Source organism: Camponotus vicinus, unplaced genomic scaffold (assembly GCF_025532165.1).
Source record: "Camponotus vicinus isolate PSW18456_S1 unplaced genomic scaffold, iyCamVici1.0 SCAF_1, whole genome shotgun sequence".
Lineage (NCBI taxonomy): Eukaryota > Metazoa > Arthropoda > Insecta > Hymenoptera > Formicidae > Camponotus > Camponotus vicinus.
The window spans coordinates 32,885,930-32,903,292 of NW_028141945.1; the positions used below are offsets into that span (position 1 = coordinate 32,885,930).

The following is a 17,363-nucleotide window of genomic DNA, read 5'->3' on the forward strand; positions in this document are numbered from 1 at the left end:
CGTTAAATGTTCTGCGTACGCCATGTTAAGTGCGGTGTGAATCTCAAAGTTGCAAAATTTCTTAGATAAATCATCTCAGCACCTGCAGCCACTATCGAACTTGAGCAAATCTTCGTGGTCGAACTTCTAATAGCCCGCAAGAATTATCGGCGTGTTTGAAACTCTGGCAGAAGTTGCGAGAGAGTCGAGAGAAAGAGCTATAAATTTTAGAGGATATATATATATATATATATATATATATATATATATTTATAACATATATGTGTGCAAAACTAAATAACTATTTTGGCAAAAACGGTAAGATATATCCGGCATAACTGGAAATCATAGAGAAAGCGGGACCTTAGAGAGAGGATCGTCCTCTTGTCACGAATACGACGAGCATGATAAATTAAATCCCGGAGCTGAGCGCAGAGTCGCGTGAGCAATGAAACCGCCGAACCGGAAGTTATCGTGGCTCAAAGCACTCTAGGCTTTCTGCCGCGGCTTTGCTCCGCGAATATCCCGAAATTCCGTTATCGGCGACCGGCTATTGCGAACAGGACATGTAAATCGCTTAACGTCGTCTCGATGAGCCCAAAAAATGGGAAATTGCGTTATCGCTGTTAGTAAGTTTCGCCTGCTGTGTTTAAAAACTGATGCGATTTATAAAAAAGAATGCGAATCTAAATTGTGAAAAAACGGCGAAATTATTTCTGAAAAATATATAAAAATAAAAAAAGTAGTATATGTATATAAAATGTTTAAAGGTTTTGATACAAGTGATATTTTACATTGTTTAAGGAGACAAGTTGCAATTATTGTAACGTATTAATATATCAAAATTATTTTTCTCCTTTATATTATGTTAATTCGACAGCGTAAGAATTTTTCTCTGATTATAAACAAAGTTTGAGAAAAGATGTCACTATTTAGGCATTGTCGGGTAAATTTCTTTTTTGCCAACGACATGGAGCTCGTCCTTTTTTTGGATGATGGGCCGATCGAATGTAATTTCCACAAGCATCCCTGGAATTTGCCAGTTGTCCCCTGCTGTCGTCAATAATTCCCCCTCAATGCCTTTTCCCCCATCTTCTCGTTCGTCCTTTTTCGGGATCTTTATTTTTCGGATCATGGACGAGAGATCGGCATGAATGCGGAGGAATGGAGAAATAAAGGGAGTAAGTTGAAAGAGGAGAACGAGATAGATAGAGAGACAGAGGAAATAAAGAGAGAAAGATACGGAAGTGGAATTTAACCCCATGATCCTCGCGGGAAAGTCCGGATGATCTCGCGAGCAAGAATAAGGAACGTTTTTCCTATCGGGAGTCCACTCGAATGTCTTTCTCTTCCGCAAAAGAAACGAGAGAAAGACAGAGCTTGATCGTGAAGGCAGAGAATGGTTGAATATTTATTCGTACCTTCCCTTCACTCGATATACTCGAGACTTCTGTGGAATCGTCCGATAAAAAGTTCTCTTAAAGGTAAAAATAGTGGCAGATGTTCGTCGCGATTTTTAACGAAGTCGCGCATAATAATTTGAGCTTGTAAATAACATTGGTTCTGCAAACGTTGCGAGATCTTGCTCAAAACGAAGCTAAAGCTCCGAGTCGCTAATTAGCGAAGTAACTGCGAGCAAACGGTACAAAGAAAATTTCTTAATTGAGAAACTTAATTAAACCGAATTTCCCTACCGTATTTTCCTTTCCGTTGTGCAATCACAAAAGTTGGAGTTGATACGACGGGAAACGGAAATGAGCTATCATATCCGGTAAACGATTACTCGTCGGCCAATCGACGACTTCGTCACTCGTATCCGGCCATCTTCGCAATCGATTCTTCTTCGACGCATCGCGATGCACCACAAAGCGCCGCGTTCGTGCTCGACGACTTGCATTGCAAAGCACTTCCGGTCGAGAGGATCCTCGTCGACGTGGTTGCCCCGAGGAGAGGGGCGGGGAGAGCCGGTTGGGAAGGGTCAAAGGGTAAGAAGGGTTCGTTGGCCCTTGATCGACTCCTCGCCCCGTGCAAGTTGCCCCTCGTCCGCAACATGTTCTACCTACGGCACGAGTTTACCTACATTTTCGAGGCACCCTTCTGTCCGCTCTCCTCTCCGACACAACCCTCAACTTTGTTCCCTGTTCGCCCCTTCGTGTTCGTTCGCAGATCAACGCAATCGCATGAACGCAGAAAGTCTGGGGTTTCTCGGTTTATATTTTTTTCCTCGACGAGCCGTACGAGTGTCTGTTTCCTTTTCATTTTCCGACGATTCCTAGTGTAGTTTAGAACCGTAAATTGAAATGATCCATAACACAGGAACGTAAACTTGCGATAAATATTGAATGCAAACAATAGCAAACGAGTGATTTATACATGAGTATATTATTTATGTATGAAATTGCACGCGATAGTTTCTCAATAATTATTGTGTGTGTGTGTGTTATTATACATTATTAATGTGAAATAAAACAAAGAGTAACAGTTATATCTGATGTAGAGAGAAATGGTTTCGTGCGCAGACGTTAGATTTTAGAGGAAGTTCCGTGTTCTCAACGATATCGCGCGCAAGTTGCATTTAATTACGCTCGGAATTTGCCCGCGGAAGTCGAATACAATCTTCCTTGCCTTGCATTTCGGTGCCCGAGTCGATCTATCATCTTGTCTCCCCTCGCGCTGGTTACGTATTTACCTTGCCTTCTCTCTCCTCTCTTTATCTACATCTATCTACGCCATTTTCTCTGGTTTTGTTTGCTCCACGTTCTACGCTATTGCCATTTTCCCTTATTACCTTCCGCATGCACGCGACGCGTTTCGCGAGACCGTCGCCAGTCAGTCGATTTCTCTATTTTCGCATCGCGATGCACAGAGTCAGTCGTGCGAGCGAGGCGACCTGGGACTACGAAATACCAAAATTTCCTTGCTCCTGTCGCTTTGCTTAGAAAAGACGCTAGCTACCTCCTGGGATTCGCCGGTGACAAAGCGCTGAATTTTCGAATTACAATTGCATGCTTTCTGCATCCCATTCCCTCCTACTCTTCCGTGTGTACGTATTTGGTAGTTATACGATTTTTTCAGATTTTATTTTATTCCCTTCGATTAAATTCATATTATGAACGTTGCGGTGGTATTTATTTCTCCCTCTCTCTCTTCCACTCTCTTTTATTTAAATTTTATTATATATAATTTAACATACGTTTTGAATATTTGATGCTAGGATGGCTAATCTGATTTAAAAATATATTAACTCGTGCAAATTTGATAGCTCGCGAAGCTTGATAGCTTGTAAAGCTCATCAATTTATCTCTTGCAAGGAAATGTGCGATAAAATATTCGCGTTGAAATTAATTTTAAATGCGAAATATTATTTAGCGCTAATATTAGATATATTTAACTGAAATATATACTGAGATTTTATACAATGACTTTAGTACAATGACTTTAGTGCAATGACTCAATTGAACATATCTAATATTATATATTTTTTATACATAATGAAGAGAATTCGCTTTATGTTATTTTTCATGAATTTAAATCCTTAAGATTTGTTCAATTGCCTCCTACATCTACTGGAAAAAGATCTAGACGGAGTTGACTTCGCGATCTCTCGTCCACTCAAGATACATCGACACAGAGGCGAATCCCAAAAGAAGAACTTCTTTCGCCGGCCATCTTCCCAAAAGTACTTTACGATAAGCCGAAATTCGCAGCGAGATGCTGGTGCAAGAAGGACGGAAAGTTTACGACACGACACGTGTCGCGCATAACAAACCACTGGCGAACGCGGTCTGTCCTCTCCATTTTCTTTTGTACAACTGCCTGTCTTTCCTCGATTCTCGTTCCTGCATAATACATAAGACCGATGACTTCTCGCCAAGGAGGAAGCTTATTGAGGATTATATGATTTAAATAAATGTCGCGTGTTCGAACGAAAATTTTCTTTTCCGTATTTTTACATGTAGAATATAAATATATAAATCGTATAAAAGAGATTTAGAAATTCTATAACCTATTCTTTACTTGCGCGAAAAGCTAGGTGCAATTAAAATAATATATATATATATATAATATTTCTCTCTATTATAATTCTTAAAATAAATTTTATTCGTAAGACAGTATGCATCGAGAGAATCTAATTATCCCACTGATGTAACTGTGACACTTCCGAGAATATCATTGTTACGACTCATGTGCAGGCTCGAATTTCTTGCTGCTATAGTCGGCTTGCTGACCGACTTAATCGCGTTGTAATTAACATTGTACGATAATTAAGCGCGGTCGACAGGATATCATTAAATCGCGTATCGCATTGCGCTCCTTGAACATAATAATTCATCACCCTAGTCACCTTTAGCGAAGAGAAAGAGAAAGAGAAAGATAGAGAAAAAAAGAGATCATGTCGAGAGTGAATGTTGGTTTAATCCGCTTCATTAGCGAATATCGCTTAATTAAGTATTAAATTTTAATTTTTTTCCTACTCTCATCTTGCTATACACACAGTTAAAGGAAAATAAAATAAAATATAGATCGGATTTATGAACTGAAAAACTGCATTGCTGCATTCGTTTAGAGAAGTGAAAAAAGACATCGTTTTAACAGCAAAAATAATTTAAAGTTGTTTAAGTCTTATATTTTTTCTATATTTTAGTTTTATATTACATGTTATATCATAACTATAAAATAGTTTTCAATTCAATACATCCAGATTGTTGAATTTGTACTTTAATAATTCTATATTTTCATACAAGATTAAATTATATCGATTTATTTCGAGTGGAGACTTGGACACTGCTTAACAACGAACAGAAATTTTCGACTCGACATCGTTTCGCGAGAGATACTCTTTTTGCGTTTTCTCCTGTTCCTGGTTGTGCAATGACAGCCGGGAGTGCATTGTGCATTGGGCACGTTTCGACGAGCTCGCAAGGTGGAATGTAGAAATGTGCACGCAGCTTCAAGTTAGCATATAAATGAAATTCGCTACGACCCGTAGAATGTCAAATGGAAGCCGAGACTCTTGGCAAGCTCGCGTGCGCACACGTGTGTGCATGTGTGTATCGGCCTATCTTTGTGTGTGTGTGTGTGTGTGTGTATATATGTACTGGTCAAAAATGTACAAATGAAATAGCTTTGAATATATTGGCAAAAATAAGTAAATAAATATTGTAAAGAGATAAATAAAAATATAAGTAAATTCATTTTTTATATAATGGCGTATTTTAGAAAAAATGCACTTATAAATACACTTTAGTGTATTATAAAAATGCATTTTACGTTTTCCAGAATTTAAACAATTTTTTCAATAATTCTAACTTTCATAAAAAAATAATAATGAAAGAGAGAGAAAAAGAAAGAATGTAATTTTCATTTCTTCATATCATTACGTCACAAGAAAATTCAGACTTTTATCCCGTTCCCGACGATCATTTATTGTTAATTGAGTCGACGAAGCGGGACAGTTGATTTCCTGTTGGCGACTGACGACACGAGGATACAATTCGGTGTCGTTGGTGAAATGTGAACGAACCACGAGGTTTTTGTCAGCGAAATAACGTGTTCAGCAAAATAGTCGCATGTTAGAAGAAGCACGGCGGCTAGATGGATGTTCTCATTGTATGCGGAAAACGATTTCGACATGTAACGGATCGATTCGCCCCTTTTCCCTCTCTAGATGAACGTGAAGTTTCCGATGGATTTTCATTCAAAGCTCGTATCCGCACGGAGGCAACTGGCCATCGTTAAAACGACAGTCTATCGATTAAATTGGATGGCTGCGCGAATCGAACGCTAATTTCGTCTTTAATTTTCACGCAGGAAAATAAGAAATAAATCGCGCAATGTAAGAAGTTTATACATAAAAATTGATTAATATAAAGCTAAATCTCTTACATATCTTCCTTCATAATTGTATAACTTAATATCCATCAAAATGCTACAGATGAGCAATTAAACATTCAATATAATTTTTTCTAAAAAGGAAAGACAAATATAATTAATAAAATCATTCAATTTATATAATTATATAATATCCTTTTTATAAATTTTTTATTATATAATTTAATTAACTATATATTATTAATTATATATTTTGTCTTTTCAATCATTCAATGTATTATAAATATATAATAATATAATATATAAATAATATATAATATATAAATATATAATAACATTAAAATATAAAATATAAATATTAAATACAGAACAATATATTTTATTTGCAATTAATTAATTATAATTAATTTTGATAAAATGAAATATAAAATGAGTATTATATTTAAAACATAAATATTTAAAATTCTTTTAATATCAAATGCATATTACTAACAATAATACAATGGATTAAAATCCGAAAAAGCAATATGCTTTCTGTATAAAGTTTACGAATGTAGAGTATTGTTATTGAGAGTATCCCATCGAGACTATAAATACAATTGCGATTAAAGTGCAGTAGTAGGAACCGAATCGTACCCGACGCGCTTGTCCGGTCGAAATCGATCTTTTCTACTGTGCCACGATAGTAACGCGAAGTAAACACACGGAAGGTCCGAAGATGAGAGAGAGGACGATTTTATATCGATACAGAGTAATGTGTGAGTGTGTGTTCCATTGACGAGTTACGAGCCCGTAGGTCGATCTTATCGCATTACATCGAGACTAAGGGAGACGAATGGCACGGCCGATCGAGAACCGTCAGACTTTTATCCTCGTCGCGAATGGCAGTTTATCGAGTGCACGAGCATCGTAATTTTCTGCTCACTGGCGAACAAGCTCGAATTAGGGAAACAGCGGGAATCTATGATGTACGACGTACAGTCTTGGCTGAAAGTACGAGGCATCTCAGTAAATTCCGATATAAACAGAAAAGCGGAAAATTTAAATAATTACGAGATTAAATTTTATTCAGCTCGTTCTCTTTTAATCAGATTAGATTATTTGATACGATATTCTCTCTCTCTCTTTCTTTCTCTTTTCCAAATGTCTTAGGCGTAACATTTTCTTTTACAAGCCAATACGATGAGCGCAGCCGTATCGACGATATTCTCGACGTCATTAAAATTTAATAAAGACATCAAGATGCTTTCATTTTTATTCTGCCTTATCTCAAATATCGTATTCAGGATAACGGGGGCCGCGATGGTTTTCGGCGCTGACGCCTTTCCTCGCCGAGCTCTGGAAATGGCTTAGACTGGAGAATTTAAGCGGGGGCCAAATAAGCTGCCCGTTCCAGGGCAGCGGTCGTTTCCGGATAATGCGATTTATCGGCATTCTGCGCAATGCAGCGAAAACGGGCGATGAATATCCGCATGGAGACCGCGAGGGGAGCGCGAGGAGAGGGTGGAGGGCTGCCGTGTGGCGATGGAATTGATCGACGAAAAGGAGAAATTCGATCCTCGGGGCCATTTCCCAACGAACCCTTATCGCACGATATCTTGGAGGAACGCATTTCTCGCAACCTTCGTACGAACGGTTACTATTCTATTTTTCTCCAACTGCCGTTGCTCCGTTTTATTAGCTACATATGACGTAATTTTGACGTAAAAGTGTGACTAAGAATTGGAATAAATTATGAGCACGAAAACAAAACGAAACATTAATATTATACTAATAAATTAACGAGAAAGAGTTGTATATTTTGCGAAAAATGTACATTAAATTATTTATTATACATATATGGAGAATAATTTATATATATTTTCACACAGACATATATCGTTATTGTCGTTTATCGTTAAGCGCCGACTATAATTTTGCGGCTTGTGTTAAAATATAATGAAAGAAGTTTAGAAATTCTACTTTCTATATGCGTTTAAGGTAACGGAAATGTACAAAATTGCAGTTTAATTTAATTCCCGCGAGCGGAAATGCGCCAGTTATCGTCGGGCGACGGATGGCAGACTTTTAGTTTCCGCCGTTTATTATTCACGAGTTAGGCGAGTCCGCGATACTTCTTTCCCGCGACATCACAGCGCGATATAAGCACTTTAATAACGAAGTTGCCTTCTCTTTCTCTTTCTGTTTGCGGAGCGACGCGGCGCAGCCCGTTCCGTGCCTACATCCGACTATTTGCATAAAACAGGTCGCTATTTATCGCCTCCTTGGAATAATGAGACTTTACCGGAAGCGATTTCGCCGCGTTGCACCTATTTCGTATAACTATTACAGAAAGCATTCGCCGTCGGTACCGAATGCGAGGGTGCGAAAATAACGCGAGTCGACGGTGGAAAATAATTTGCGTTGGTCGTGTGCATTAGCACATTTCGAGAAATACGCCGAGGAACGGGAAATGCGATAAAAGTTGCATGGAAAATATCGTAAGCTAAATAATGTTCAACGTTAAGAATAAACGTGAAAACATCTTCTATAACAACCATTTTGGAGTATGTATTAAAAAAGGGAGAGAAAGATCCTGATAATTTCAATAATTTATAGTTGGTTTCCAGAATATGACGTTTATGTGTTGTTCCATGAGGAGAGCGATGTATTTTGCAACGCTCGACGTTTCTCAAGTCGGGTTAAACGAAACATCGACGGAACATATCGTTGGCCTCGACCTCTCGAAGGCGGTATTTTAATAACAAACTCCTCCATCCGGTCCTCGTATATCGTACATGGTACAGTTGCATTACAGTTGCCAGCGGCAGAGAAGCTGGCTCTCTCTATCTCTCTTTTTCTCTCTCTCCTTCTCTCGCGGCGATGCCCTGGTGATTTGCATGAAATTGGAGACCCTTCAGCGGGCCGGCCCGTCGATCTCTCGTTAGAATGGAAATCGCGGATTGAAATTTTCAGTAGCGCGAGGCGGTTTTGTACGTGTTTCGTGCGCAGTTCTCTCGCGTTCTCTACCCGATCGATACCGATCCGTGTTGCATTCTTGAGTACGCGCCGTGTATGTACGCGCCCAAAGAATATCGGATTTGCACCGCCGCCTGCCTCGGAGATTTCGGCGAATCTGATGCGTCGAACAGGAATTTTCCCGACACTCCCGATAACGCCCCTAATCCGCTTCTATCTATCGGCCCCGGAGCGAATATCGAAACGTAGGGCTTAGCCAAACTTTTCGATCGCGTTCCTTCTCTTTTTCGAGCAGCGGATCGCGACCAAATCTTATTTCGAAAGGTATTTTCCGCGGTGATAGGAATTCTAAAGTAAATATTCTATATATATGGTATATATAAGAGTCGTAGTTTAAATTATATAATTTTTTTAAATAAGATTTTTGGTCGCGGCGTCTAATTCCTTCCTGTTACAATTTCATCAATCGAGTCGCAAATTTCTACGCATAAAATATAAAATCTGAAAATATTCCGCCGCAATTTCAACCGTACGTCTCGCATGGCTTAAAAAGTCGTTGCTGCGGCATAAAATATAAATGTGTATCGATTTTATAGCTACAGTGATACACGTACGACACGATGTCACAGTGAATAGTTACGTTTTCTCGGTGCCTCCGACTGTATTACGTCTCCGACAATGCTCCTATTCATACGGTATATTGCCGAAGACGTATTCAATACCAGACGCACCTGAATCGAATAAAATTGTATCTGCATCGCACAATTCCGCAACCACGGTATCAATTTTATTACTCGACGCGGTTACAAAAATCTTTTCTATCGAATTTTACCCAAGTGTAATTGTCTACGACAAAAAAAAAATATCAAATTTTATTTCAGCGCGCGGTGAAAATTGATCGCGCGGTAGTTTTTACAAATATTGAAAATATATCGTGTTTCGCGAGCAGAAACGGGAGAGTATCTCTCGAGCAGTCGATAAAATCCCTAATGATCGTTCGATCTGCAGCCGCGAATAGCCATGTTGAAACTTTTATCAACGACCGAGCGCAGGCGACGCGGAGTCTCTACATAAATTCACCGATGTATGCAGCTGCATTGCATATGCAAGCATACCGAGGACGGTGCATTATTTATATGTCGGCGTTCGACATTATAGCGAAGATACTCGCGGCCATAAGCTCGCTCGCGTGTCTCTTCGTAAACGTCCGTCCGCAAACATACACAAGGTACACGTACACGTTACAAGGTAGACGTGTCCCTTGCGATAGCGTCAAGACTCCCGGCACGTTGCCTTACACCCAATGTAACACATCTTAACTACGGCGTTTATTCTCGTAGCTTGCAACGTTACGACGTGAATCTTACTAGCAGCGTATTACTATGTCTTGTCTTATGTGCTTTTCTTGACCGCCTGTTATATCGAGCGTCGCAAATTTAGCTACCATCCTGCCATCATAAATTCATCGGACAAATTTCCGCTTGTTGTTTATCGACACATCCGGTTATCTCCTCTATTCCTTCCGGGCGCTGCCGTTCGGTCTGGCTATTTATCGACTCGTACCACTTCCATTGTCGCGGATTCATGCGCGGCGAATAAAAGGGAGGAGAAATGACAGATACGAATATATATGATCTCGTGCAACGAGAATCCGTGCTTTTACATCGAGTATTCAAGCGATTCTTATTTATTTATATTTTTATGGCACCTATGCTATATCAAGAGCAGCAAATTGAATTCAATTTTAGGAGCTCAATAATAATTTGACTCGGAAGAATTAATCCTCCCGGAGTAAAGATATTTTTTCGTATTTTTTCTTTATATTGAATTAAAACGATTCAAACCCGAATTTAATATTGAAATATTGATTTATCTTGGAATATGATTGCAGACTGCTTCGCGACCAATTTCGAAAAGAATCGTTATATTGAAAATCCTTCGAAACATGTTTGAATTTATTTCAGTCGTTTCAGCTTTTTAGTTCGTGCAGTTCTTAACACGTGAGCGACAGCAATATCGCGGAGTGAAATTTTAAGACTTCAGTCCCGGAGAAAAATAAAGTCAGGGGCTGTCGTTCAACTATGTTGTAAATAATGAGATTACGTGTTGGCAACGATGGTAACGGTAACGATACGTCTATAAAATTTCCAGATCGTATATTTAATCAAATTTAATCAATTCGAGACGAAACTAATATATATACATTAGTTTCATCTTGAATCATATTCTCAAGTAATACGTCTTTAAACGGCGATTTAATCTAGAATCAACGCGATGCGCTTTAAAATTTTTACGGACTTATGTATAGTATCCTCGAATATATATATAAAATAATTTTCCTTTTTTAAAAATCATAAAAATAATTATAATTATTTCTCTATATTATTTCTATTAATAATTATCGAGAACAAAATTATGCTGTTTCTGCTGTTAATGTCATGCAAGAATTTCGTAAGCGCTTCAGGTTTCCGTTAATATATGAGTTATCACGATTGTCAAGAATCGCGAGGAAACACTCTCTTCTTCCATTCGTCTAGTTTTGTGAAAACGAGCGTGGCAAAACCATGGAAGGAGGCATCAGAGGCGACGCACTTTCCTTCGGAAGAACCTCACGTGGAGGGTTGCGGTGATGGAAACGAAAGAGAAGACGACGGAGGGTGAAGATTTCAAGGAGAGAACAGAACATATGAAAGAGAGAGAGAGAGAGAGAGAGAGAGAGAGAGAGAAAGAAAGAGAATGAAGGAAGACCGAAATAGAGAGGAAGATGGAAAGAAAGGGATGAGCTTTCTTCTAAAGAAAAGCTGCCCTAACAAAGGCACCTTATTTCACGCCCAATGTACCCCACCTCAGACACGATCGTTAAGATACCTATCCTTGCGAGGTGTGAGGTGTTTCCGCCGAGCTCCTTTCCTCACACTTCTCCTCCTTCTTTCGCAGATCCCTTTGCCTTTTCTTTCTCCCCAAAACCTTCGGGAATTGCGTGTCGTTCCTTATGGGTTTATGCCTTTCTACCTACAAAATTTCCGCGGATGTTATCGTAGCGAATTGCGATATAGCCTGTCTACGGATCGCGCAACAATTCTTTAATTTCACTCGACGTTTCCTTGGACCGACAATCTATTTAAATCAAGCGGACATTTCTCTCGGCGCACCTCTCTAAGCTTTAAATCATCATAAACTCCCTATAAAAACAGCTAGGATCACAGCGGTCTTTGACCCACGTTGAAAACGCGATTCGTCGTTAACTCTCAATAAAAGTAAAAAGAAGCAAAAAAGATCTCTAATGGCACGATGAGAAATGAGCGGTTAGCTGAGAGAGAAACTTATTGCAATTTTCTTTTTCCCTCTCTCTTTCTCTTTCACCTCGAACGCGCATCGATACTATACCGGGTGTCTCGCAATTCGCGCGCGCCGCAGAATGGCGCCCAACTCGCTATTCCTTATGGGTTCGTGCTTCCTGAATTAAGCTGAGCCCGGGGGACTTTATCGAGATACCGGTCGACACATCGTCGTTACGAGGCGTCGCTTTGTGTAGTCGGTGCGATTATGCACGAATTCTGCCCTGAGGGTCGTTCGCGAGCTCTCACCCGGTATCGCAACTGTTCGCGGGGATCGTACGCAATAATGGCGCGATAATAAAAATGAAGAGAGTCCCCGCACGATGGACCGCGACCGGCAAAATCCGAGTTATCTAGCTGTATATTTTGCGAGGAACGAAAACGCGCGCGCGACGCGGGTTATGCGAAATTTTCTTTTTACGAGCGGGACAGACGTCGACATGTATTTCCAACACACGCAGTTGCTTTTTCCTCTTATTCAACATTCTCGAAATACGAATCTTTTTTCGGAAAGTCGCGCTATATTCCCCACGCGCGACATTCGGCGCACAAGTTGATTTACGAGAATCTGCAAATGTAAAGTTTGGCAGCAAGTTCTTATCGAGGAACGGAAAATAACGCAAGTGATTTTTATTATTTCGCGATCTGTGCCCTCACACTCTCCACATTTATTTATTCGATTTCTCATGCGACAGCTGCCAAATAGAAGACATAAAAGCTAAAATTGAGATTGTTGCTAAGTCATTAAATCAGTTTTATCGACAAGCTAGTATGAAAAGAATTGAATTTTATAAAAGGCAAAAGAATCTGTTTTTTTTTTAAGTAACAAAATTAAATTTTATTTAATGTGTAACGTGTATTCTTTCAAAAGTACTTTAATCAAACTTTTTTTGTGGGCAAAGTGCTCCATCTTTCTCGACAGTTTCTCTTTTTCCTGTATGCTCACAAAATGATTATCTAAAGACGAGATCAAAGGGACCGCGAATAAGGACGAAAGGTGTCCATAAGTGAATATGGATGGTGAATAGCGGTGGTGGTGGTTTGACGTTGAGGCAGATAAGCCGTCAGCTACCGATGGAGATTGATGCGACTCACATTAATCTATAGTTCTCGTCTGTCTTGCTTTTTCTGTCACTACTAGTTAGATCAACTCTTTTGCTAGACGAGAAATAATGTGAATCTGTCAGAAGTTTAGTCATGTTGTTTCATTTTATTCTATGATAATTTTATGCGCTAGATAAAAAATCTATGAAAAATATCTTATTGTAAAAGAATCGTTCTTTTTGCTATGAAATTTTACGATTATAAAATGTCTATCTTTTAGATGTATCGTTTTGATAATATTTCTCATTACATTTATTTTATTTTTATTGTCGTTTAATTGCAGCTGGAAGAAAGTTCTTTTCTTGAAGAAATTACGAAGAAAATGTTTGATAAATGCTTTACAGCACCGATGGCGCGTAAAAGAAAATTATCTTAGACGCCATAGTGCAGCATAACTTTTGTTATCATGGTGGAAACTAGCGATGCAAAATCGTGGAAGTCGTGACATAATTTTGCCCCATGCACACACACACACATTCAGCCCGATAACCTCGTTTCGCGCGTTATCAGCGCTTCCTTTTTCGCGCGGAAATTTCCACTTTTCATCGACGGTGCCTCGCGATGAAACGCGATTTACTCGGAGCTACGACTCCGTTTTGCATTTCATGAGGATACCGTCCGGCGAGGGGCGGACTCGAAAAAAAAAAGAAGAAGAAAAATGCACGCGGCGTTTTACTGAATTTTTAGAGCAATGTGAAATTAAAGCGACTTTTAATTGCCAGCAGTGCGGCGCGTCTTTGGAGACCTCTAATTTTTTAATTCGGCTTTTTGTACGCGACCGACTTTTATTTAACGAAGAAAATGCATTTCCTCATTAATATTCCTTTGCTCTTTACAGACCGGTCGGATAGATATATCAAGACCTTTCTCTGGCGCGCTATTAAAAACGCTTTCATAAATTCCGATCTTTTTTTCTGGTATTAAACCATTTTCTCGCGTATATAATTTCCCAAGCGCGGTTATTTATTTCAGCATGTAAAATGCTTTTTTCATGCCGCGTTTTCATTTTCCTACAAAGTTAGACTGAGCTTTGTTATGCAATAATCAAGTATCTAATATAAATTAACAGTATACTAAATATGTATGTGGTTTTATTCTATTTTAAAAAAGAAAGAAAGAAGAGAGAGAGCACATTATTAATCGAAACAATAATTGTACTGTTTCTCACATCGTAATGACATTTAATTATTTCTACAAATCTTTCTCACTAGTTTTTTTATTATGCAATAATAAAATCTCAAATGGCAACTCGAGACAAAGATCTCGTTTTAAAAAAATGTGCTTTTTTTCTTTCTTTACGTAGACGGCGAGATTCCATCGCGCGCTTTGATGCGAATGTAACCCGTTTGGTCTCAAGACGTCACCACCACTCTATCGCGAACAAGGTCGGAGGTTGTAGATGGCGAATCGACAGAGGTATGAGAGATAGCGCAGGGCTCGAGCAAAGTTTGTCACAAGTTTAGATTGAGTTCAATCTCCAAACGCACACAAACACGTACTCGTACCGAGTCACCTTCCTCGCACCTTTGCCCTATCGTGACTCAACCGTCGATCCTTTCTCGCCACCCTCTTCTCCGAAAGGCTAGCTTATCGCCTAATATTCAGCCGGAGGTGGAAATGTCGGGACGTTTCGTGCCTAGACTGTCGTCTTCGAGTTCGCGCGTCTATGCCTTTTACCTTCCCCTGCCTCTTTCCTCCGTTCCTTCCATCTCCTGGAGATGACAAAGTAACTATGCAAAGTGGAATTGCACGCGCAAAGATTTTTTTCTAAAAATTCTAAAAAGCCAACGCTTGTCGACAAACGCGGTTAAACTGTGGCTGTATTTAATGAGCGTTTCGTGAAAATTTACTGCATCGTGATTGCTGCTAGTGCGGTTTGTTAAATATGATTCGCGGATTGTGGTAGATTACGCGAAAAGCTGACAATTCCATGCAAACATATGAGTACACAGTATAAAACTCGATAATTTAATATCGACCACATTCATAAATATAAGATATTTCTTAGAAATATGTTGAAAAATTTATATTACTGATAATAACGAAATCACTTTTTTTACGATCGTAAAATCTCTGCGCGAACATACGCATCTTCTAAACGCAATTTGTTCATTCATCAAACAGGATGAAATTACCGATTTCGTCGCAAACATCGATGCAGTCGCGGTAGCGAAGCTATTTCGGTGTGTCGAGTATCTAACGACGTAACGTTGCGTACGTTAGGAGCACATCACGTAAATCAAGTTAACGTGGTACCCACGATGAAAGCCTTCGCCGGGTCGCTCGTCGCCGGTGAAATTCGCTTTTCGTCTCCCCCCTGCCGTACCCATAAAATTCGATCAACAACGCCGTATTCTCGTTGGCTGCGATGGCGTCATTACCTTACTTCGTCATTTTGCCGACAACACAGCGAACAAGAGAGCTACTACGGACAAGGAAAAAAGCACGAACGAATCGAGCGTTCACCCCTTGGAATTTCGTAGGATAAACTTTTCCGCGTATATATCATCTCTATAATGGCGGACAGAAATCTAATTTTACTTTTATTCCGCTAATATCTCGTCGCGCATCGCATTCATCGAGAGATATATTCTATTTTTCGAGGTTTATTTTAAATTAAAATTATCCATAAATTTTTATAGATAATCAAGTGTGTGGTAGAGTCGACACTTTTGTTTTTCTCTCTCATCGCATTCTTATTATCACGTATCACGCTAAAAGCCTCAGAAGATAAACTCGAGGGGAAATATGAAACAGGATGAAGATTGAAGATCCAGAGAGGAAAAGGCACCTTCCAGGAAAAAAGACACTATGCGGAGGCAGGCAGACGTCGGGTGTTTCCTTAATTGCATTTTTATGCTCGCCCGGATTTCCGGGTCGGCAAAAGAGTTCGGGTTTAAGGGGAAAAAAGGAATTTATTATACCGAAGATAGAAATTCTCTCACGAAACTGTGGCTAATCGTTAATGTGTCTTGACTTTTCCATGAAATAAATGAAATTGATACGACATACTATTTGTTTAGAAAGGGTTTTCAATTCAAAATATCGAAATAAAATATCCATTTAAGTCAGTCATCTAAAGATGAAAAATAAAAAGTATTCAGAAAATACAAAAATGTGATAAAATATGGAATTAATTAATAATTCATTACAATATTAATCGAAATTTTAATGAATCTTTTAGTTTTATTCTCATTATTTTAAGATATTTCGACGAGATATTTCTATCAAAGTAAAGCTGATTGAAAGTCAGATAAGAGAGAGAGAGAGAGAGAGAGAGAGCGAGGCGAGACATTCAAAACTGATTATAAAAGTTGACTGAAGCGACAAATCTAATTTCAATCTTAACTAAAAGTAGATTGGAACTGAAAGACACGATCGTCTTGACCTTTCGGAAAATCTTGTTTTCAAAATTAAGGAGACGGGAGAGAAGAGGGGATGAAAGTTTAACAATTTCAAATGTTATGAAAGATCAGAAGAGTACATTTTTTATAAGCGATGTAAAATCAATGAAAATACAGATAAGAACTTTGCATTATTCTCTTTGCCGACAAATTAAAAATTAATTATGCTCAGACTTTTTCTAAAATGACATAACAAATACTATTATAATATCAAACAGAAATAATTACCTTATTGTATATTACATAAAACAGAAACGATAATCAGACTTTACATCGTTCTACTTTGTAGCTTCATAATTTTTTCACAACATGATCATTATTCTATAAAGATTCTTTTATATGAGATTACAACTTTTTTCCGTTGAATTTAACGCATTTCCGATTTCCGATTGATGAGAATGAGTGATTCTCATGTTATCCTAAAAAATATTTCCGGAAATTCGATAGCAGAGTCGGACAATAGAACGGAATCCCGATGGAAATGTAAAAAAGAAAAGAAGAAAGAAGTGAGTTCCGACTGTGCGTAGGGTCACGTTGAATTGTAATCGTGTAACAGTCGCGAATAAGTTCGAACTGTCTTGTAACATCGACCGTTCGTTTCACCGAGCTATCTCTCTTTCTCTAGCTCTCTCTTCTAGCTCCTGGATTTATTGAAATTTTATGCGGTATCCCGATGAGGTCCGACTCGAAAATTTTATCGACGGCCGCTGGGTGGCCGGATCTTATATTACGAGGGAAAAAGAGGATG

The 17,363-nt window shown here is 38.9% G+C and overlaps 1 protein-coding gene across 10 annotated transcripts in view; it reads right to left on the reverse strand.

Annotated features, from left to right (window-relative positions):
- LOC145962087 (protein Fe65 homolog) overlaps positions 1-17,363 on the reverse strand; it is a 141,956-nt gene that overhangs the window by 26,882 nt on the left and 97,711 nt on the right. The window lies entirely within an intron of this gene.